The 24,812-nt window shown below is 36.5% G+C and overlaps 1 protein-coding gene across 4 annotated transcripts in view; it reads left to right on the top strand.

Moving 5' to 3' along the window:
* SYT1 (synaptotagmin 1) overlaps positions 1-24,812 on the top strand; it is a 615,410-nt gene that overhangs the window by 314,531 nt on the left and 276,067 nt on the right. Inside the window, exon 1 of one of the 4 annotated variants that reach the window (XM_086398828.1) lies at positions 13,546-13,767. The exons of the other annotated variants lie outside the window; for them this stretch is intronic. The gene's annotated coding sequence lies outside the window, so the exon portion shown is untranslated. Of the gene's footprint in view, positions 1-13,545; positions 13,768-24,812 lie in introns of those variants that run through there. 4 annotated transcript variants of the gene reach the window in all.

Here is a 24,812-nt window from a genome sequence, read left to right on the forward strand (position 1 = left end):
AAGGTAATTGTGTAATTATTTGTGTAATGTCTGAGTCTTCAACTAAACTGTAGGTTCTATGAAGGGAGTATTAATAGTTATACATCTTGTTTACTACCCAATCTCCATCTCAATTCACTTACTATGTGTCTAGCATAGTATCTGGCATTTAAGAGTTATACAAAAAATACTTATCAAACAAGTGAAGAAAGGAATGAAAAGATGGATATAATTTTATTCTGATAAAATGTCCATTAGTGTAAGCAATTGATAAAGTAATCTCTGTACATCTTCACTTTTAGTATTTCTTGCATGGTTATGAATGGCCTAGAAATATAAATATGAGCTTACTTTTTAATTCATCTATATCTAAAGAATGTCTAGTGATTTTCTAGTACTACTCTTAAAAAAGATATTGGTGGACAAAATGTATTGGATTTCCAGCTGAGTCATTTCTCACCATTGGAACTCCACTCTCTTAATGGAGAAGTACCCAGCAGGGAAATAGAAACTGAAGGAGTGAGTTAAACTATACCTCAAGAAGAAAAAATGACTTGGCATTGAGAAAATAATAGCCAGACTCTTTCTAAAATAATAAACAACAGGTCAATTAACTCAAGTATGCATCATTTTGGCTAAGCATCATTGCAACTGTTGATGTCTGGAGACTGAAAAAATGACTAATGTAATTCCTCATACTTAAGTTTCATAGGAGATATCTTTATTAAATAGGAAAATTTTAGTCATAGTCACTATTCAATAAACATATGTAGTGTTTACTATACAACTTACTACATATCTTTTTTTTTAAATGATAATATCTGTACTATATTTAACAAGTTCAATACTACAAGCAACTATGCTATTCTTTCTGTATATTTTCCAGAGCCCAAATTGCTTGTGGCTTCTGCATTGTGGATTTTTGGAGCTTCTTTTCTCAGTATTTGTTTCATCAGTGTATTAATTGACTTTACAGAACAATCTCCACTCTTAAAAAAATCAAGACCTTATCTCCCCATTACCTTAAATGTTTTAGATGGTAACAAATTCACTTAGTATTCTGTAATTTGTACTATACATGCCTAATAATACATTACCCAATTTTCTGAATCTATATGGCTTTTGCTCATCCTCATTAAAAGTCTGTTTTTCTAACTTTATTTAGAATGTTAACTTTTTAAAAAAATATGATTTCATATACCTTATTTTGTTGTACACAAATTTTAAAGATTGTAATTACACAGAACTCATCAAAAATATTTAATGCTTATTTTAATGGGTTCATTTAAATCATTTTGTTTATGGCAAGTACTACTTAGCCGCACTGAACGTAAGTGCTTTAAGAACTAGTAATAAGTAACAGGTGTGTGTGCTCACAGCGTGCAAGAGGGCATCATCATTTTTCATGCTTTTCATGTATTAAACTTTTGGTAAAAATCCAATGAGATTGACATCATTATCAACAGATCTCCTTTGCAGGTGAGTAAAGAGAGAGAGAAAATGTTTAAATAACTTTCCAAACATCACAAAGCTAGTGATTCAGACTTAAACAATTGGACTCCAGAGGTCAAGATTTATATAATTATGCTATCTACACTGCTTCTTTTTATGCATATAGCATTTTAGGTCCTATGGGGAAAGGGAAAAGAAAATTATTGCAGAAACAAACAACCACCACAACAAATAAAAACCACTTCAGACCCTAAAGAACTTTTAATCATGAGAGAATTTATAGCCGAATATGTTAACCACCCTCCTAGCCCTCCACAAATTCCCACAGAGAGACTGAGCACACTCTCAGCAAAGACACTTTATACACAGATCCATATATACACTTAAAAGTACAAAGCAAGTTACAGGAGGATGTAAGTTAACCTGTGTATAAGAAACAGTTTGTTAGAATGATCAGAACTAACACAGAGAGATTATAAACTGCGTGCCAGACCTTTTCCATATACCATCTCCTGCAGTCTTCATCACTTTATAGAAGATAAAACTGAGGCTTAAATAAGTTTAATAATTTGCTCAGGACCACACAGATGATTATGAAAGAGCTGGAATTTAAATCAGGTTCTGAATCCAAGCCCATGACAGATTGTACCACAGAACCTAGTAGGAGATGTCCCTAATGACAATCAGTGACTCTACTTCAGCAATTCAGGAAATTAATAAACTTCAAAATATGGCCTTATGGAGTCATAAGGTAGAAAAATGGTCAGAACCTATTGAAATTCACCAGAAAATATTTTCTGAATGTTATTAGATCTGACCCAGGGCAGAGAGGTTACAAAATTTAATTGTGACATATGTCCACAAGGTAAAGGAGAAAAACTAAATAGCATAGTATCTACATTTTAAAAAATACATAAATCTCCAGAATGTAAAATTAGATTATAAGAGGAATCTTTACAATCATTACCAAAAATTACTGTTGCCTACTATCTGTTCTCCTCTTGCATATCTAAGCTGATTCTATACTTATTCTTAACAATTATGTCTTTATTTCCAAGTACATGAAAAGAAAACACTGGTCTTTAGCAAATATACTTTAACTGTTCCCCTAACTGCAGATTTCCATGAAAATTAAAAGACAAGGAAAGGAGCTGAAATGTGTATACTTTAAGGTCCATACCTGTTTTACTCTAAATTCAAACTGATTTTTCTTCTATCTTTGTAAGTGCTGAAAGTGGGGAAAAGGGTTTATTATTATAATGTTGATTGTGATGATTATAACGTAGGTTTGGACAATTTTAAATAGCCTTTGTAAAGTTAAACTACATTAAAAGACCTTAAATTCAACAGTTTGTCAACTACGGTTCTTAGACTTCGTAGCTCAATGCCATGTACTCGTAGCTACACTATCACAAAAATTCATAAATATCAACTGATAGAAAGGAACTTACATCTAATGAGTTCATGAAAATCTGTGAGATTCTCATGAAATATCAACCCTAGGGATTTTAAAGTTTTAGTATTTTTAAGTCAGGATGACTCAAATTTATAATCTTTCAGGGATGTAGAAAGGAATCATTATGGTGCAGTTGCGGTGAATTCCACTAACATATAATTGGTTTGAAATAGGAACTTTTGATGCCACATCTGGAGAATAGAATAATATAAGCCACTACAGGTAGTAATTACTGAAGGTAATTGTAATGCAGCTTGAATGGTAAACATTAATGGGGAAAAAAAAAAGACTTCTAAGCAAATAAAAATCTCAAGCATCAAAAAGACAGAGAGTTTGTGATAAATGGTTCATTTAGGCATGCAGTGCTGTGTGGGCAAAATTGGATTGCAATCATAGCCATTTCAAAAATGAAAACATTAGGAGAAAAGAAAATTGAACAGAAATGGCATGAAAATTACAGCCTTTGATCCATTCTGAAGAACCTTTTTTTTTGAAGCATCATCATAAGTGGGCAGCAAATTCCTTCCAATCTCCTGTTAAAACCTTTGTGAAAGCCTGGAGACCCTGAGAGAGGAATAATCAATTCACGGTAGACAATGGAAATAGTTTTTAATGATAATCTTCTTTTCCATGAAACTGTGCAAAATTAATTCTACTGTTAAATTGCTATTTGATTATGCAATGGTCACTTTTAATTTTAGGAGAAAATGCTTCCCAAATTATCCTTGACCTGTTCAATGAAAGATCAGTTAATAAGCACATGTTTCATGGTAACTAATGAAGAGATTACACAATTTCATATAAATAAAGAGTATTTCAATGTTTCTGAGGTGTTATGTTGTTGAGAATATCATGAGTCCAAGAATCACTCTGTAATCAAGATTGCACACCTTAGAATGTACATGGGCATTGTTCTTTGGAAACAGATCTTTGGCTCTTACAAATGATGCACAGTGGCTTCCAAAGATGTGGGGTGTGAGGTCTGTATTTGCAACAAGTTAAATTAATTCCTACAGCTTTGAAACAGTAATGATCATAGATCTGTTTAATCACCACTAAAATATCTGTAATTTGGTTCTAAGACATTAGTATTGAAATTACCCATTGCTTTCTATATTAAATAATTGTAATTATTCATTTCATAAGGTTTTTTAACCTATTTGTTAAGTATAGGTTTTAAAAATTAGCTTCTCAATGATCATTTAAATTAGTCCTTGCAAATAATTTTAGATTATTATATATGGAAGAATGCTACATTCTTATGTTAAAAAGGAGAATTATTGATTAATAAGTATAAGAACATAACTACATTTCAGTAAATAGCAGCTTTAATCTTCTGAGAATACTATTTAAGTCAGATTTGCAATGCCTGAAGGAAAAGCTTGATTTATTTTCTTATTTTGTTTATTTGACTACATTCTATTTTCATTAACATTTTCTATTTGACCTTTTGAGTTATAGACCCCTTCTAACCTAAAAAGATGTTATTATGAAAGAATGTATCTGTTTGCTTTATATCTTTGAAAGTGAATACTGTTTTATTGCTATTTGAAAGTATTACTTAAAAGATAATGGTGTGAAATTTCAAATGAAATTACAAAAACAGATTTGTTTTTTCTGTCAGTGATTTTTAACTCAACTTTGGGTAGTTTCTTACTAAGACTTGTTAGCTGTGTATAATTTCTATAAGCAAAATGACCTGTTTTATGTTATTTTAAGGCTTCCATGATATTTTTTTCTAAATTATATCTATTTAAGTAGCATAAAATAATTTTTAAATAGACTTTCTCTTGCATCATTGCAATATACAACACCTTTTTTTTAATATGAAAGAGATGAAAAGTCTTGTGTTGGTCCTTGAAGAACCCATAATCTAACGGAAAAGATGGACAAAGAGAAAATTGAAAAATTGTATGATGACTGCTCTATGGGTCCACTTAAACATTATTGCCTCAGAGACCAATAAACTAGGTTTATCCCCTTATAATATACTGCCTTAGTACACTAAATTGCCCCTATTAAAAATTATTCCACATTCTGTTTGCCAATTACTTTTTCAAATCTATCTTCCTGATAGACCATAAACTCTATAGAGACCTATATATTTTTCTTGTTCACCTTAGTATCATCAATGCCCAGCACCATTTCTGACATGTAACAGCTGTTATGCATTCATGTTGAATGAATGAATGAGAGTTAATGATGAACGAGCAGTATAAATAGGATGTTCTATTATTTAACCTAGACCAGACAAATTTTAAGTGAGAACTCAACAAAGCTGTAAAGGAAAGTCCAGATAAATATGGACAGGACAGGCAGAGCACACACAAAGGGACAGAGGTGACAAGGAGCACAGAGCTGTTATCTGGAATGGCTAGAATATGCATAGAAGTGTGAAATTACAGTGATGCAGAATATCTGTTTTTTATTTTCATCTTAACCTTTTTCTGCACATCAAGCAAGTAACCTGCTCCTTGCTCCTTGCCTAGACTGTTTCTTTCCAGGGAAGAAAAACAGCCAGAAGTTGATGGTGCTTGTTGCATTTGTTAAGACTATAAATGCACTAAAAAAAAATACGTTTAGTCCCAAGAAAAGTAGCATAAGGGGAGCATGCTTTGGAAGACGAGGAGAGAGTAAGAAGAGAGACTCCTTGAGACAGATAATGAGAGCTGGTTGTCAGTATCTTAGGATGACAGTAAGGACTGTTCTACGGACCCAGAGGCTGTCAGCTTCACCAAAGATTCCTGTGCCTCAAGCATGGGATGGACAGCAAAGAGCTTTTAGGGTGAGAACCCCACTGACAGACCATGCTGGCTGAGACACTGGGCATCACAGGGATGACCAGGAGAAGCAGATGAATCATGACCAGACAAACGTCCGTGATTTGGGCATCTGCCACTCCCTGGAACTTTGGGATAACCTTGAGGTGATAGAGTCCATATTTACTAAATGATTTTCCCACTTGCCCAGAAGGACAGAAGCTTAGACAGGATTAAAGTATGTTTAAGAAAATTCAGAAATGCAATATCTCTTGTTATTTGAATTTGTAAATTTAGATTCATATGTGCTACTTAATTAACCAAGAGAGTTAGGTTGAAAGGCATCATTTAACAAACTAATATGTTTCAACCGATTCGGAGGAAAAGTCAGCCACTGATGGTTTTCAGTTAGGGAAATTACAGGTTTACATTAAATTTTATAAGTATCACCCTAATGGTAATAGAAGTTTGGGTTGGCTAGCAATCAAACTAGTGGGAAGTTGCCTAGGTTTGAGCAATGAAGCAGTCGAGAGATGATAAGTTGAACCTAAGATTTTAAGAATAGAAAGGAACTAGTGACAGGAGTGGAGAAGGCAATGGCACCCCACTCGAGTACTCTTGCCTGGAAAATCCCATGGATGGAGGAGCCTGGTGGGCTGCAGTCCATGGGGTCGCAAGAGTCAGACACGACTGAGCAACTTCACTTTCACTTTTCACTTTCCTACATTGGAGGAGGAAACGGCATCCCACTCCAGTGTTCTTGCCTGGAGAATCCCAGGGACGGGGGAGCCTAGTGGGCTGCCGTCTCTGGGGTCGCACAAAGTCGGACACGACTGAAGCGACTTGGCAGCAGCAGTGACAGGAGAGATACTTAGAATATAGAATCATCATGATCAGGTGTGTATGGAATCTCAGGTAACTCCCAGATTTCTGGTTGGTCTGCAGAGTTGAGGCTAGGAGGACAAAATTCAATGGTATCATTTGTACAAAAAATAGATGAGTGTTGTGCTGCCAAGAGAAGGAAGAAAATGATATGAAACTCAGGAGAGAGGAATTTCGGGCTCATCAGTAAAGTTGAAGGTTGTGGCATGTATATGAGATGTAGCTCAAGAGATGCAGTGAGTCACAGGGCTGAGAAAGGAACTCTGCTCATTCAGAAAGAGAAGCTTGGTAGATGGTTGAGAAGCAGTGAGCGGAATGCTAGAAGAACAGAAGAGAATGCTATAGCATATTCTTGGGAATTTTTTACTCCCATGATTGCTTTGTTCTTAAAAAATATAGGAATAACTTCAGGAATCATTTCATGAACAGCTTACTTAACTTCTGGAGGATGTAGCATCACCTGCCTTTTGAATACTCAAGCTGTATTTTCTCAGGCACAGTTTTGCATGAAATTGTTGAACAACAGCTTCCTTATCGAATTTCTGGCATGAAATGGATGTCCCAAATCGAGTTACAGGTTGTTTTCTGGTTTTAATTCTTTCAGTGATTACAAAATGCCTTATCCCATCCACAACCTTTCCTATAAGTACTCTTTTTTCCTATCTTCTAAACATTCTAAATGGGGCGGGGGCCAGGGGGAGGGGCGGAAGAGAGAATAATCCCAACTTCAGGCAATTAAAAATATCACATTTTATAAATATGAAGTTTAAAATAGTATCAGTGAGTGTGTTTTCCAGTTTGCACTTCACTTTGATCCAAAGAAAAAAAAACCAGGATTTTAGGAAACTAAGCAAATTCCAATGATCAAAGCAGGGGAGTGCGTGAAAATTTTCCATGTAGGTAATAGAAGAATTTCAGTGGATCAATATCCTGATATTGTTAATTACAAAAGGAAAAATCTATTAATTTTAGTGAATGAAGATACACCCAGCTTCATCCAACCTTAAGACTCTCCTCAGTAATTATATAAAAGAAAAATCAAGACTTGAAAGGATTTATTTGGACAATGAACTGCAAATACCTATGTCCCAGGTCTTGATCAATGGCCCAACACAAAACATGAATTCTAATAATACATCAAACTTAAAAGGAAGCTTCACTAGGAGAGGCTGGGGAGGCATGGCTAGGGTAGGGTCTGGGGATTTGCCAAATTATTTAATTTCCCAGGATTTTGTCATCTGGAAAATGGAAGCTTTAAACTAGGTAGTCTTTATGACCCCTACCATCAGAAAGATGCCAATAAGCCCAGATTTTCCTGAGCTCAAATTTTTGACAATAAATTTATGCCCCTGGATTTCATCAAAATTATGGATGGGAAAACATCCATTGAAAGTGCAGGAAAATTCTATTTTATTATCTAAAAGAAAAATTGAGCTACACTTTTTAATAGACTACCCTAATGCATCTGTGTTACAGAATGGCTATGATTAAAAACTCAATTTATGAACCACAGGGACACATTAATTATGACTGGAACAATAAACATAGGCATAGAAGAGATAATATGTTTTCTGCACAAATTATCCTGCCATAGGAGAAGGCTGGTTCAAACTTTGCAGCATGGTCAATCCTTCCTTTTCTGAAATGGTATGACTTTCAAATGGTTTCCCTTTGTTGGGTGGACTTCACAGATGATGTTTGCTTTCTGGCTTTAAAAAATATCATTCAAAAAAAAAAAATATCATTCAGTTGTCACCACAATGTCTTAGAAAATTTGCAATTTCATAGGTTTTTCTTTAAAGTGAGTTATCACAATGGTGCTATTTCTCTCTCAATGGTCTAACCATGCATTCAACTAGATATTCAAGGTTCAGAAATGAAGCCAAGTTGAATATTTATCAACTGAACATAAATGATGTACCACCTAAAAATCACTGTTGCTAAATGATATAGTCTCTAGTTTACACTAAAGGAAATTGATGTTCGAAAAGTTAAAGAACTTATAAATCCAAGCCAATTTTAAGTGGCAAATCTGAGAACTGAACCTCTGACTTTATAAACTTGAAGTCCAGTATATCTTCACTATATCATATGGTCTTCAACTACTCTCTCCTAGTCATTAGTATGACTAGGACTTACGGGCTTGTAATAGTAACCTGATTCATTAATAGTAACCTGATTCATTATTAAATTTCCATGGTATAACTCAGAGTTAAAATGCTTAAAAGGATACCAAGGCGCCACTAAAAAGTTATGACTTGAGAAATTACTCCCCAAAAAGCTATTAATTTAGATTATTTCAGTGTTACCTTGAAAGAGTATTTAACACTTCTTGAGGGCTTGCCACATTTCTCTGAGAACTTCACAGGAAGGATTTATCTAATCCTCAGAAGAATTCTATGTCATAGGTACATTGTTCCCTCCCTTTTTAATAAATGAGGAATCTGAAGGACAGAAGAATAAAATACAAGCTAAGAGGTCTGCCTCCATGCGCCACATCATTCTCAGGAGGGGATAATGGAAAAAAGGATCATAAAACTTTATCCAGTTAAGGACTTATATAATACACTTTGGTGGAACAAAGGAAAAATTCTGTAGAGTGAAGCACTGAGGAAATATTACTGTTGGAGCATCTGATAGCCAAGTGGTGACCACACAGTGACTATAGGAAGACAATGTGAAATGGCTAGAATAGGGGACTCTGAAGGCAAATTGCTTCATAGCTTCATTTGGGAATTTGTGAAGATAAGTTCGCAAGGGAAAGCATATGGCTTTTTTTTTTTTTTATTCAATTTTAATTTAAAAAAAATTATACATGTGTTCCCCATCCTGAACCCTCCTCCCTCCTCCCTCCCCATACCATCCCTCTGGGTCGTCCCAGTGCACCAGCCCCAAGCAGCCAGCATCCTGCATTGAACCTGGACTGGCATCTCATTTCATACATGACATTTCACATGTTTCAATGCCATTCTCCCAAATCTTCCCACCCTCTCCCTCTCCCACAGAGTCCATAAGCCTGTTCTATACATCAGTGTCTCTTTTGCTGTCTCATATACAGGGTTATCATTACCATCTTTCTAAATTCCACATATATGCGTTAGTATACTGTATTGGTGTTTGTCCTTCTGGCTTACTTCACTCTGTATAATAGGCTCCAGTTTCATCCACCTCATTAGAACTGATTCAAAAGTATTCTTTTTAATGGCTGAGTAATACTCCATTGTGTATATGTACCACAGCTTTCTTATCCATTCATCTGCTGATGGACATCTAGGTTGTTTCCATGTCCTGGCTATTATCAACAGTGCTGCGATGAACATTGGGGTACACGTGTCTCTTTCCCTTCTGGTTTCCTCAGTGTGTATGCCCAGCAGTGTGCAATAAATGAAATTAAAAACACTCTGGAGGCAACAAATAGTAGAATAACAGAGGCAGAAGATAGGATTAGTGAATTAGAAGATAGAATGGTAGAAATAAATGAATCAGAGAGAATAAAAGAAAAACAAATTAAAAGAAATGAGGACAATCTCAGAGACCTCCAGGATAAAGCATATGGCTTTGAATCAACATGACGACCAAAGCGTGCGGAGAATTGCTGTTTCCGTGTGACTGAAGTTACCCTGTAAGTGTGGAGGTACTCATTACTGAATCCATGTACCAAGAAACTTACAAAAGAGCCAAGAAATTCTCTCTCTTCCCACATAAAATAGCCATATGGCCATGGCATCACCATTCCACGCCTCTGAGCTCAGGATCTGATGAGCCAGAAAACGTAAAGATAAATATTTGATTGAATTTATGAGCCACGTTTAGAAATTGAAAGGATACGAACATCAAGTTCATGGAAAAATAAGATTGCTCTTCTTAAAATATGCAATGTCTTGCTAAAGCACATAGTAAAAAAAAAAAAAAAATTGCTCATTGCCACGACAGGCCAAACAAATGAAAGAGAGATGAAAATAAAGCAAGACTGTAATTTTTCAAAGGAAGAATTATCAAAAAGATAATACAATATTAGAGTGGGCTCTGTTTTTTAGCCAAGAGGGGTTGTTTAGCCTCTGTTTCAGCATATCAGAAATGATGTTATTCATCTTTATTGATTAAAAATTCAGATGTCTAAAGATTCTTTAGAATTCCAGTATTTAATTTTTAAAAATCCATATTTTGCTATAAACATTTTCTGAGCCAAAGTCCAAACATGCTTCAATTTCTTTGTTGACACTGTATTCTTTTAAAATAGAATAAAACTTTCTTTTCATCTAGCCAACAAATTAACTGTATATATTTTGTTTAAAATCTGTGAATTTAGTAGTGTCTTAGATTCACTGGCTGATGCCTCTATAGGATACAAATCATGTTTTAAATGCAATTTATATATCAGGAAAGAGTCTATCAGAGTTATGATTCCATTAATGCACTCTTTGGAAAAATTAGAAATATTTAATTCAGATTTTAAAAATAGGCATGAAAATTTAAGAAAGTTTTCTCTGGTAAGTTTTTAGTGGTAATTCCATTTCAGCAGGAACAATAAGACAGAAATCTTCTACCGATTTCAGGCCCCTTTCAAGTACTCCCTATTTACAGAGTAGAACTTAATGAGTATTTTTAACATTTGGTGGGAAGTTGGTAACAATTAGGTAACTTGAGTATATGATCTGCTTGCTAAATCATCTATTGTTATATGGATGGGGACGATTACCCAGTCCTATGTTCAGTATCTAACCAGTATTTCCGGAGGAACCACAAACTAAAATCCATGTGAGTCTAACCTTTGGTCATTACATACTGACATCAAGTACTGTTTCATACGCGTGTCACATATACGACCTCACACTAAGAACAACCTCAGGCAAGATGGGTACTATTATTACTTTTTCATGAATGGCAAAGCCAAGACTCAGTAGGCTTTTACAAAATGAATTAGCAGAATTGCAGAATTTTGAGGCTAATTCAGGTAGTTCTATATAACTGTAAAGCCCAGGATCCGTGCAGAAGGCCACATCAGTTTAGTTCAGTTCAGTCGCTCAGTCGTGTCCGACTCTTTGCAACCTCATCGACTGCAGCATGCCAGGCCTCCCTGTCTCTCACCAACTCCCAGAGCTTGCTCAAACTCATGTCCATTGAGTCTGTGAGGCCATCCAATCATCTCATCCTCTGTTGTCCCCTTCTCCTCCTGCCCTCAATCTTTCCCAGCATCAGGGTCTTTTCCAATGAGTCAGTTCTTCACATCAGGTGTCCAAAATATTGGAGTTTCAGCTTCAGCATCAGTCCTTCCAATGAATATTCAGGACTGATTTCCTTTAGGATGGACTGGTTGGATATCCTTGCAGTCCAAGGGACTCTCAAGAGTCTTCTCCAACACCACAGTTCAAAAGCATCAGTTCTTCAGAGCTCAGCTTTCTTTATGGCCACGTGGCCTCATATTTATCAGGGAAGGTCCCTAGGTACTCATTTGATACGCAGTTTGCTTTTGTAGGGTCATTATTTGTGTGTATTCATTGCTTTGAGGTAGTTTGCCTTCAGAGGCCATGCTCACCCCAAACTGCATGAAAAATACAGGCTGTTTTTTTGTTTGTTTGTTTGTTCATTTATTTAATAAAAATAGTAAAATTTTAACACATCTTAAAGTTCTGATAGGATGCAAGCAGTGACATCACTCACAAAAGGATCCTCCTTGGCAAACATTACAGCCAATTGCATGAACAAGCATTTCCAGGTAGCCTTTCCCCTCACCAAGCCAGGCACACAAGGTATCCAAAGCATCACATCCAAGACTGGCTCAGACAGGAGAGAGACAGACTGGTGGAGAGGAAGCACAGGGCATGGCATCAGAGGAAGGTGCTGAGAAGAGGAAGATGAAGAGTTCAAGTAGGACCGCTAGCCTGATCACAGATCATTCCATCTCCTGCCACCTCCGCACCCACTGTGCTTAGGACCCCATCCTTTCCACTGTCAGGCAGGCTTGTTCCACAAGACAAAGTGACCTGCTCAAGGGATTCTTTTAGTAGTGATCTTTAAAAGCAGTGTTCTGTAGGCATGACTATCATTCACCCTTGCACTGATTCAGCTGGTTGGAGTCCTGACACCAGGTATTCTCCTTGGCCAATTAAAAACTGCAGAAGACAGACCGGCAGAAAGTGAGAGCCTAAATAGCCACCTCAGGCACAGCCTCGGTCCCACCACTGTTTTAAGATTTCCTGTTCAAAGCAGGTGACAAGGTATCCCTTACTTAAATGAAACTCTAAGCATATGTAATTCCCTCTGTACATGAAACACAGCAAAAAAAAATAACTTACCCAATTGACTATGTATGATCAACTTGTGTTTCGATGTTTATCTGATGACACTACTCATTCAGTAAGTACTTATATAGAGTGTGGACATTTATCAGGAACTAGATTGGGGGTTGAAGATGCCAAGAAAAGGGGGACATTGTTCCTGTCAGAGCAAGACTTACTCTTGAACTGGGGTTGGGGTGCAAGCAATTATAGAACATAATACTAAAATCTGTACCTTGATTACGGCCCTGAAACTCTCCTAAGTGATTTCAATGTATAACTTATATAATTCTCCAAACCTTTTGGGTGTGTTTGTCACTCAGTCGTACCCAACTCTTTGTGATCCCATGGGCTATAGCCTGCCTGGCTCCTCTCTCTATGGAATTCTCCAGACAAGGATACTGGAGTGGGTAGCCTTTCCCTTTTCCAGGAAATCTTTCCAACCCAGGGACTGAACCTGGGTCTCCTGCATTGCAGGCAGATTCTTTACCATCTGAGCCACCAGTTGCTATTAACTTTCCCATTTTACTGATAGAGAAAATGAGATCCAGACAGGTTAATTTATTTCAAGAGCTGAAGCTAGGACTCAAGCTCAGGCAGCCTGGCTCCAGAGTCCACAATATGAGTCACCCTCCTTTGGAACACTAAAAATAGAGAGTGACTCTCTCCAGGGCATCCAGGAAATACTTCTGGGAGATGATGTTAGAACTGAACTCTAAAAGATAGATTGGATTAGTCAAAGAACAGTCTTTCAAGACAAAACATACACCACATACTGAGGCATGACAGTTTGTTTAGGGAACTGATAAAGTCTATAAAAATGACATTTAAAATGTGTTCAAGAAATGAGGCAGGGAAATTCCATTAGGACGAGATGCAGAAGGGCCTTTTATATTTTGCTGAAGAAGTTTGAATATTCATCCTACAAACAACACAGAGACAGCAGAGATTCCCAAAGCAGGTAAGTAGAAGTAAATGTTAAGCTGAAGTACGGGCTCATGGATTCTGATTAAATAAGAGAAAAAATCCAATGTGGAGATTAGGTAAGCTTGGGGATTATGCAGAGATGTCACAGTCAGCATTTTGATTTTAAGACTTGTTCTGGCTACAAACAACAACAACAAATCAGTCGAAGAGATGAAACAGAGAGAGGCTGGGAAGGTATTCAGAAAACCATTAGCATGTTTCAGCAAGGCACCCTTGATTTTAAAGTGCATGATTTTAAGAAATATAAGAAATAAAAATGCTTCCAGTTAAATACTATGTATCATAAAAAGCATTCCGATTATACCAATGTTAAAATGTAAGAATGAGTGCATCTTAGAATCTATGAAAAATGGTAGCAGGTTTAATTACTTATACCAGTCACTGAATTCATTAGAACCTAAATTCACCGAACAAATGCTTATTGAATATTGTTGTATAGAAATACAATGGATATGCTGAGAGTAAATGGCAATAGTGATTAAGGGAAAGATAATATGGGATATAAGATCTTTTAGAAATGGACTTTTGGGGTTTTGTTGTCCTACTGAATGCAGAAAAAGAAGGAAAGAAGCTTTAAGGATAGCTGTTAAAGGTCTAAGAAGGCTGACCAAAAGCCTTCTTATGAAAATATTGGGCCATGGCATTACGAGTTTGATATTGGACATGCTGAGGTTGAAATAAAGATAGGTCTTGCATGTGGGAATGTCAGCTGGTATTTAGAATCAGTGCCTGGTTCCTGTTTAAAATAAGAGGACAGGGTTGGACAAATTAATTTAAGAAGCATCCAAGTCATGTGGTCAGTGACACTGTGGAAGCAGATGGAGCCACCTAAAAGTCTTGCCAAGAGGTAATATTGGCTTGAACTAGGGGAAATCATTGTGAATAAATGAATGGAGATGGATTCAAGAAATACTATGAAGATAAAGTTTCTCAGTCTTGATGCTGAAAATGTTTAAGGAGTGGGGAAAAGGTGGTTCTATTGAATGATATGGCAAGTTAAGAAGTACAACAGTTTGGTTGATAATGAGGAAAAATTTCAATTCTAGATACACTGTGTTGAAAGTGCTGTCAGAATATGCAAGTGAAAATGACCTAAGAGTAGTTTATAACCTGTATTTCTGCAGACGGGTCAGATCTAGAGAGAGAAATTTGAGAGTCGTCTATTCATAGTGAAAGTTGTTGCTGTGGTATAGAAGATTGTTGAGAGAAAAATATAAAGGGATGGTAGAAACAATTTAATCATAGAACCTGAAAGTAAGTTATATTTAGGTGAAAGAAGTAATTCTATCTGATACAAAATAATATTATTTAACAATAAATGACTTATTTAATGATAAAATGACTATAATTTATTGAATGCTTATATGTGTGACCATTTTACCTCTGATATTTATAATACTTCTAAATGGCTGCATAGGAGATACTCAAACCTCCATCTCATAAATGAAGAAAATCTGAGGTTTAGAAACATTCCTAGGGTTACACATCTAGGAAGTGGCTGGTGGCTCAGATGATAAAGAATCCACTGGCCAATGCAGGAGACATAGGTTCAATCTCTGGGTTCAGGAAGAGCTCCTGGAGAAGGAAACGGCCACCCACTCCAGTATTCTGGCCTGGAGAATTCCATGAACAGAGGAACCTGGTGGGCTACAGTCCATGGAATTGCAAAGAGCTGGATATGACTGAGTGACTATTTACTTAAATACTCACATCTCCTTCTCATAAATGAATAAAATCTGAGGTTTAGTAAGTTTCCAAGGGTTACGCCTCTAGGAAGTGGCTTAGTGGGGATTTGAACCTAAGACTCTTGCTTGCAAGCCCTCCTGCTTCCCAATGCACTCCAGCCTGCACAAAGCCCACCTTCCTGTCACTGTCCAATATTGCCCCTCTTCTTTACAGAGCTCATGTAACAAAGCTAAATGCTTAGAGAGGACACAAGTAAGTACAGTGTTTGAGAGACTTGAGCTGATCTATTCCTAATGCTATCTCGAATCATCTGCTTCTGACACTGTTACCCTTCTTTCAACTATGAAGAGACATTCTTCACTTCTACAAAAAGCTTTTCTTAGAAAAATATGACCCTCTTACTCTATTTTCATTTTTCCCACTTTTGATTGAAACATAGAAACGAATATTTCTCTGCCATAAGAAAATAGCAATGTAGTAACAGCAAAAGGTGCTTGAATTCAGCACCGAGGACATAGAGAATGGTAAAGACTATAGCAAAGTGGAGCGTAGAACCCCCATCTAAGAATGTGGCAACCCCTCAAAGTCTTGTATTGCCAAATCCTCAGATTTTTTTTCAGGGAAGGTGCGAACTTAAAATTCTGGGTGAAACTGTCCATTTTTAATAAGATACATTATTTTAAACACCATTAAAGCTAAAGGAAAACGGCCTATGAGTAGAATTAAATACTAAATGGTGCCTGTTTGTGAGGATAATTATGTAATCAAGTCAGATATATTTTGTAGAGTGGATAATTAAGAATTGTTGATATTTTACTGTCAGTGATGAATCCCTACTATGGCAAGACACTGCAGTGGAGAACCACTTAACTTGGAAGCTTTCACAGAATTTGCAGTGTGCTGTACTTTTTTTCTTCTTTTTTGGCTTTTGAGTGTTCCCCTAACTATTGGTTTACCTAAACTAGGCTGTCCTTTCAGCCCTCATGTTTCCATTCGTTTTACAAAAACATCGCAAGCTGTCAGATGCACCACTAAATTAAAGTGTATGTATGAATAGATATTCACAAATTGCTCCCTCACCTCTGCTGTGAGCAGCACAGGAAAGAACCAGATCTGTTAACCTTTGGCGCACGCTCAGCGGGCTCCCCCGGTGGCGCTAGTGGTAAAAAACCGGCCTGCCAGTGCAGGAGACGTAAGACACGTGAGTCTCGTCCCTGGGTGGGGAAGATCTCTTGCAGGAGGGCAGGAGGGCATGGCAACCCACCAGTACTCTTGCCTGGAGAATCCCATGGACAGAGGAGCCTGGTGGGCTGCAGTCCATCAGGTCACAAAGAGTCAGACGCAAGTGAAGCGGTTTTGCTCTTATGCACGCACAGAGAAACACAGTGTAAAGAGAATTCTTTAGGAATGACTGTTTTCGGTGGTTGCAGTCGCCGGTGAGCCCCTTGTTTTATCTTTGGGAATTTAGTGTAAACCATTTTCTAGTATGTGAAACTATTAGTTTCTCATGGGAGGGGGCATGTAGTAATACACATTGTGTTGCAAACTGGATGAATTCGATTTACATTTAATTTCTGAGCAGATCAAAAAACATTCAGTTTTTGTATTTAACAGATGAGAAATGGCACAGAAGGAAATGGTGATCTAGACAGAACTCTGGTAGATTACCTAAGTTTATGTTGATGAGATTTACCTTACCCCTTTAAAGGCTAAGTGAAGTGAAAGTTGCTTAGTCGTGTCCAACTCTTGACCCCATGGACTATACTGTCCATGAAATTCTCCAGGTCAGAATACCTGAGGGGGTAGCTGTTCCCTTCTCCAGGGGATCTTCCCAACCCAGGGATTGAACCCGGTCTCCCGCATTGCGGGCGGATTCTTTACCAGCTGAGCCACCTGAGAGCCCTTTAATGGCTAAGACTTTGATATAAAATAAAAAGCATATATTTTAGAAGAGTGACCTGTTGACTGTCATTAGCCTTTGCTAAAGTGCTGCTGCTGCTGCTGCTAAGTCACTTCAGTCGTGCCCGACTCTGTGTGACCCCATAGACGGAAGCCCCCCAGGCTCCCCCATCCCTGGGATTCTCCAGGCAAGAACACTGGAGTGGGTTGCCATTTCCTTCTCCAATGCATGAAAGTGAAAAATGAAAGGGAAGTCGCTCAGTCGTGTCCGACTCTTAGTGACCCCATGGACTGCAGCCCACCAGGCTTCTCCGTCCATGGGATTCTCCAGGCAAGAGCACTGGAGTGGGGTGCCATCGCCTTCTCCATAGTTGGGCACAAATTTTGATAAGAGGCAGGGACTGAGGAAACTTCAATCTGAATCCTTGTGGAAGTGGCAGAGCAATAACAATGGGCTTTTTGCCATATTCAAAAAGTTTGTTCATGGATATCCAATTTGTGTTGAGAAATGTTATTTTTCTTAGATATCATCTAAGCTCATTCAAGGGGAGTGAGAGGGCATGAAGTTTTTGCTGCATTTATCTTTAGAAACAATTTTAAACTTTTTATGACATTTATGGTTAAAAATTGTAATTGAACAGATAGCATCTCTGTTGATTAATAGCTTATGTGGTCTTTAAACAGCCTCATTTATTACATATTTGTATCTTGAGAGAATTTTTCACAAATTAAAGATTTCTGTAGGTTGGGCGCCAACCCAACTCAGAATAGTGTTGGAAAGGTTTTGTTCACTAAACTTATTCCAAATTTTCTAAGGTTCTACATTCTTGAAGGAGGATATAGTTGCTGATTTTATCAGATGGTTGTGCTGTAAAGACTCTTCTATTAAAATGTGCTTCACTGAAAATTTATCCTTTGAACAGACGCCTAAGAAATTTATCTTGATTGCAGTGGAAGATGGCAATTTGGAACAATTATTTATTCTTGTAATAACTCAAGAGCTTTTATCATCAAGCACTTGCTATTTGAAGACCTGACTCCCATTCCTAAATAAGTGAATATTAATCTGCTTATTTTTAATCCTTGCAGCACAAAATCTTTTACAAGCCTATTCTATGAACTAATGAGTTTAAACAAAAAGGAAACTGAATTGTCCACCTTCTCCATTGTTTTTCAGATATTTATTATGCAAATGCAATAGGATGAGCACCAAAGCACATTTTCTTTTAAACAATTATAGGAAAGTTTCCTTAGCTGCTTCTGGCTAAAATCTAATTATTTACTAAAAGTTCACCCACTGAATTCATTAGTTTTCTTTACCTTTTCTCATTTTGACTACCTGACTTCTTACACAAAATCATTTTACTGTTTACATTTTACAAGAAGTCATTATCCTATCTTTTCAAATGGAAATGGTAAACCCAAGACAATGATCAAATTTGGATATTGTGCCAGATTCAACTTGGGGGTTCCAGCTTGATTATACAAAACATGGATCTGTACTTACAGAGAAAGAGTTATATTTTTATATTTTCTGAAACTTAAGAGTAGTGAGACCTGTCTTTGCAAAACATCATTTTGATACAAATAATCCTTTAGAAGGCAACTCAGGATTTTGAAACGTATACCAGTTGTCAGAATCTACAAAAAGTTCTACTGGTAATTAGTTTCTTTAATGCAATTCTGGTCAATACTACCTTATTAAGTCACTTCGCAGTTGCAATAGAATGCATTAAAAATGAACATAAAAGTTTAATGCAATATATAGAGCAGAATTCAAAGCTGACTTTAATAGTGGTCACTTCATATTCTATGACAGAGAAGGCAATGGCAACCCACTCCAGTGTTCTTGCCTGGAGAATCCCAGGGATGGGGGAGCCTGGTGGGCTGCCATCTATGGGGTTGCACAGAGTCGGACATGACTGAAGAGACTTAGCAGCAGCAGCAGCAGCAGCATATTCTATAAAGGGAAGACACAGCATTATATTGATGTATAAACCATGGAGGCTATCTGGGAGACAGAGATGCTATTCCAAACAAGAGTATTTTAGGGAGAAAAATTAGCCATCTAGGCCTAGCGTCTATGACCTAGCATAGCCATCTAGGTCATCTTTTTAGACCAAAATTTCATTAAATTTTATTTTTGTGATGCCCTATTAACGATTCAGTAACAGCACAAATAGTCCTAAATCCTGGGTGATAGCATGTTCTTCTTCTAGTTTTAGAAATCCAACTGAAGCAACACAGGTATAAAAATACCTAACCTCCCTAGATCTTGGGAGATCAATGAGATAATGTGCATGAAAGCACCACAGATGCCGTACAAATGCTAGTTGGATTCCAGGGGAAAACTTTTTAGAGACAGCTTTGGCACAGTAGAAGGACACTCTTACTCAGTGTTGGAAACACCTTAGTTTTACTAGCTCTGTTTCCTTCAGCAAATCATTTAAAATTGAGTCTAACTTTTCTGTACATAGACTTCCCTGGTGGTTCAGATGGTAAAGCATCTGTCTACGATGCGGGAGACCAGGGTTCAATCCCTAGGTTGGGAAGATCCCCTGGAGAAGGAAATGGCAATCCACTCCAGGACTATTGCCTGGAAAATCCCATGGACAGAGGAGCCTGGTAGGCTACAGTCCATGGGGTCGCAAAGAGTCGGACACAACTGAGCGACTTCACTTTCACTTTCTATACATAAAACAAGTAATTTCTACCACATTGCTGTTTTGTGAACACCCTCCAACAAAATAAGACCCACCGTAAAAGTGCTTTGTGAACAAAGAAGCGCTGGTATATTGTTACAGTGGTTATTTATTAAATACAGTAAAGGCAAAATAATGGTTATAACAAAGTAAATTGTTTAATGAGAATATCTATTTAGAAAAGTTAGGCAATTGAAGTGAGTTCTTTCTTGGGTACTTATCAAATGACTATCACAGTTTCCCTCTGCAGAGGGCAGAGAAATGGTGGACAAGTCCTGGCTTTGAACATCTTACTATTTCAAGGCATACTTTGAGTTTCTACAAGATATAAAGGAAATTTTTTTCTCTGATGATTAAATCTGTCACCTAGCATCAGTTATTCTTATTTATTGAGAATTAATTGTGTACAAAACATTGTCCTATGCCCTGATTTGTAGGAGTGTATGAGTGTGTGGGGTGGGGAGGGGAGAATGAAGTCGAAATGTATACTACAAAAGTGAAAATTCCTCCCTTCATTCAACAAACTTATTCGTTTTTGAAACATCAAAATTTTATACTATGAAGAAGCATGAGTATCAAAAGGCTTGTACCAGAATGTATTATCAGAACATATTGCACCTACTATGTCGAAATGGCTCTTTATTTTCACAAAATATAAATATTAAAGACAAGATTGCCAAATACCAAATATTTAGCTATAAATTCCCCAAAGTCCAATATATATTATAATTAAAGAATTGACATTATGTTAAGGTCTAACACATATGTGTACACTTAACTTCTTACTCATCTAGTGATTTGTTTAAACAGGGAACTTAGAAGAATCAATGAGAGCTGGTGGAAAGCTTTATTCAAGTGACTGTTGAATAGTCAGACTGTCTCACTGAGCTTCAGTTTCCTCATCTGTAAATGAGGAAAGTTCTGTCTTACTGGATTGTTGCAGGATTCAGCATTATAATGAACATACCCAGGAGTGAAACTGCTGGATCGTACTACTTTTAGTTTTTTGAAGAGGAATTTTCAACTTTAATAAACCCAACAAGTGATGTTTCAATCTGGCAAAGATGAGATACCCGGTGCTAAATGTAATTATTCTTTCCCTTTCCCACAGAATACTGCTAGTTTTTACTGATGCATCATTAGTATTTACAGAATAAAGACATCTCGTTTTCACATTTTAAATGCTTTCAGTATAGTCACAAGGAAAACAAATACAGTATTGGTTATGGTTAGAAAATAGCATATAGTTTTCTAAAGTCTTTTTCACTGAAAGAAATGTTTCAGACTAGTCCTTTGTCCTCAGAATATGTGAGCTCGGGTATATTATCATGTTGTTTGAAGTTAACAAGGATGTGATTTTTGAGGTCACAACTAGCTATTATTTATGAAATGTGTATAAGATAAAGGAATATGAGAGGCTAATTATCAATAGATTTGCCTTAATTAGCAAATACCATTTTCTTCTTTAACTTGGCCTCAACAATAATAAGCAGCAGTCAAGTTTCTAAACAGCTTTCACATATCCCTTTGGGCCATTAGTTCTTTCATCTTTAAAGTTTTCAATATTCTTTTTAAGACTTCTTGAATACTTGAGCAGCAATTTTCCCTGTTTGCAGCAATCACCAGTTGAATGCTTTTGTGAATGGGAAATTAAATGGATTTCCAACAATGTAGATACTTTTAAATGAGAGTCCCAGTGAAATTATGGATGAATCAAGGGACAGCAGGAAGTCTGTGATTTTCATTTGCAAATGTCTTTCTAAAAAATGTCAGCCTTAGCTCCTACGATATTAACCCATTAATGCCTGTGACTCAGTATTTCCTAAAATAATTCTTTTTTAACTCATTATATTAGTTTCAGATGTACAACATTGGTATTTGTGATTTGATATTTTTATAGGTGTACTCCATTTAAAGCTATTATAAAACATTGGCTACATTCCCTGTACTGTACAGTATATCCTGTAGCTTCTTTATTGCATATATAGTGCTTTATATCTCTTATTCCTCTACCCCTATCTTGCCCCTCCCCTTCCCACCTCCCTACTGGTAACCATGAGTTTCTTCTCTATATCTGTGAGTCTGTTTCTGTTTGGTTACATCCATTTCTTTGTTTTATTTTTAATATTCCACATATGAGCAATAATGTTTGTGGCTCCAAAATTTCACACAAGAACTCAATAAAGTAAAATAGCCAGTTTTATACAAACACCATCTAATTATAAATGGCAGTAAATATGGTTATTGGAGGACTCCTACAAATTATTTATGTCCTGATTTCTGGAAGTTTAAATAAAACTTGTATTAAAAAATGTTTTAAAAACTAAAGAGAATTATAAGAACTTATTTCAGGGGTAAATAGAAATATATACAATCTTATTTACCTGCTTATTTTTATCACATGAATCTATGGACAATAATTTAGAGGTTTCTCAGATGCTGTGAGGGAAACAGAAGGCCTCTCTGGATGAAGATAGCATTAGTGAAGGCTCAAAGGTGGGGGAAATTCATCTGCCAGGGCTGCAAGCAGATCTGACCTCTCGGCGGTGTGAGATGAAGCAGCTGCCTTTGAAAGCTGCTGTGGGCTTTGCCATCTATGTTTCTCAGAAGGAGTGTGGCAGAAGGATATCAATAATTAACAAAGATGATTCCTGCAGTTACTAAATAACCATAGAAAAGGAAGAGTCATTTGACCTTCATATTAGTCACATTGCCATTTATGAAATAGGTCTTTCAAAGTAATCCCCACTCACTGATTCCATATATTCCCTCCAGAATTTAACTATTTGTTCATCAGAGGGTTAATCTGCCAAAACCATTGCATGATTTTCCAGAAGAAGGATAAGGAAGAGTGAGGAGAAATGTGGACTCTGGAGCCTGGACCACGTGGATGTGGATTTTGGCTATTCTCCTTGCCAGCTGTGTGATTTCAATAAACTATGTGGTCTCTCCTAACCTCGGTCTCCTCATCTATAAAATTGGGGTAACATAATGTCTCCCCTCTTACTTTAATGATGGGACTAAATAATAGAGCTGTCCAAAAAGTACTAACTCAATATTTAGTATTATAACATTCAATAAATGCTAGTTATTATGGTTTGTAGGATAAAGAGATCACTGGTCTTTAAGGTATATTCATTACTACACCATGTAAATCTGTATATCTTTATTTCTGTAATAGAGAATAGTGCTGTCAAAACTGAAAAATTCAAACTGAATTATCTAAGTTCCTAAGTCTTTTCTAAATAGAGATATAGACATTTTAAAATTACAACAGTGTTTTATTTCAGAATGGTACAATCATTCAGTGTAAAATGGCTCTAAATGCTTTGAAATAATTGCTAAAGTTTCATATCCTAAATTTTTTAAAACATAAAATGTGCATACTAGATATCTAATGTAAAGTATTTTGGAACTTCACTTTTTTAAATTTAATTTTATTTTTTAACTTTACAATATTGTATTGGTTTTTCCATATATCAAAATGAATCCACCACAAGTATACATGTGTTCCCCATTCTGAACCCTCCTCCCAACTCCCTCCCCATACCATCCCTCTGGGTCATCCCAGTGCACCAGCCCCAAGCATCCAGTATCATGCATCGAACCTGGACTGGCAACTCATTTCATATATGATATTATACATGTTTCAATGCCATTCTCCCATTAAAAAGAATGCATTTGAGTCAGTTCTAATGAGGTGGATGAAACTGGAACTTCACTTTTAAATGCTTCATTTTTTAAGTGATAAGACATTTGTTGTGAAGAAATAAAAAAATCATTATGAAAATTTATGAAGACGGTATCTGTGGTTAAGACAGTATGAGGTTAAGGTAACTTTACTGTCTATTTAAAAGCAGGTCTTAGTAATTGGAAGAGATTAGTTAGATCTTTTTTCTGGGTTTTTTGCTGTTGTTGTTTAATGCATCTTACTTGTTTTGTTTTCTCCTAGAATTTTTTTTAAAGAATGGGGTTACATATTGACAACCTAATATGATATTTAGAATGTCCTGCATTAAATTTATCAGTGAAAAAATTATTAATGTCATCTAGGATGTATGACTTTTCTAGTGAATTAGAGTTCTCCATTATTAAGAAACTTGGAATCTGGAGTGTCTATGATATATCCTGTATTTCTTTCAGTTATTTTTTAGAGAATAAGACATTTTTTCTTAAGCCTATGGCAGAAATGTCTCTCCTTGGAAACACTATGATCATTTGACGACGACACAGAATTTCAAATTATAGATGCCTACATGGGCATCACAGTTTAATTCAATGAATATGTGTCAAGATGCTACTACATATGTCACAGATCAATAAGAATTCTTGCCCTCCAAAAACTTTTGCAACTAGAGATGCTCAAGGAATAAAATGATGTGGCATATAAGGTGCATCAACTCTTAAGATGTAAGGGGACTAATTCATAGCATACCCTCTAGAGTCCAGAACCACATGAGAGGTAGACCGAGGAATCAAGCTACTGAAGTTCAAAATAGTAGCTTTGGGGAGCATATTAACTGTATTAGGGGCTTAAATGTATGCCTCACTGTAGTTCCTTGAACTGAGCTTGCAATTCCTTCCCTCACATTTATCAATAGGGCCAGGCATTCCTCTCTTGGGAAAGATAGACGGAAGGAAGAAGCCCAAAAAACAGGAACATCACTCCCTTAATTTTTCCTTTAAATGCTACTATGGAAAGTCCCCCTTCACTTGGTGGGAATATGAGAAG

This window comes from Bos grunniens, chromosome 5 (genome assembly GCF_055505025.1).
Source record: "Bos grunniens cultivar Pamir isolate PY7600 chromosome 5, Bosgru_T2T1.0, whole genome shotgun sequence".
Lineage (NCBI taxonomy): Eukaryota > Metazoa > Chordata > Mammalia > Artiodactyla > Bovidae > Bos > Bos grunniens.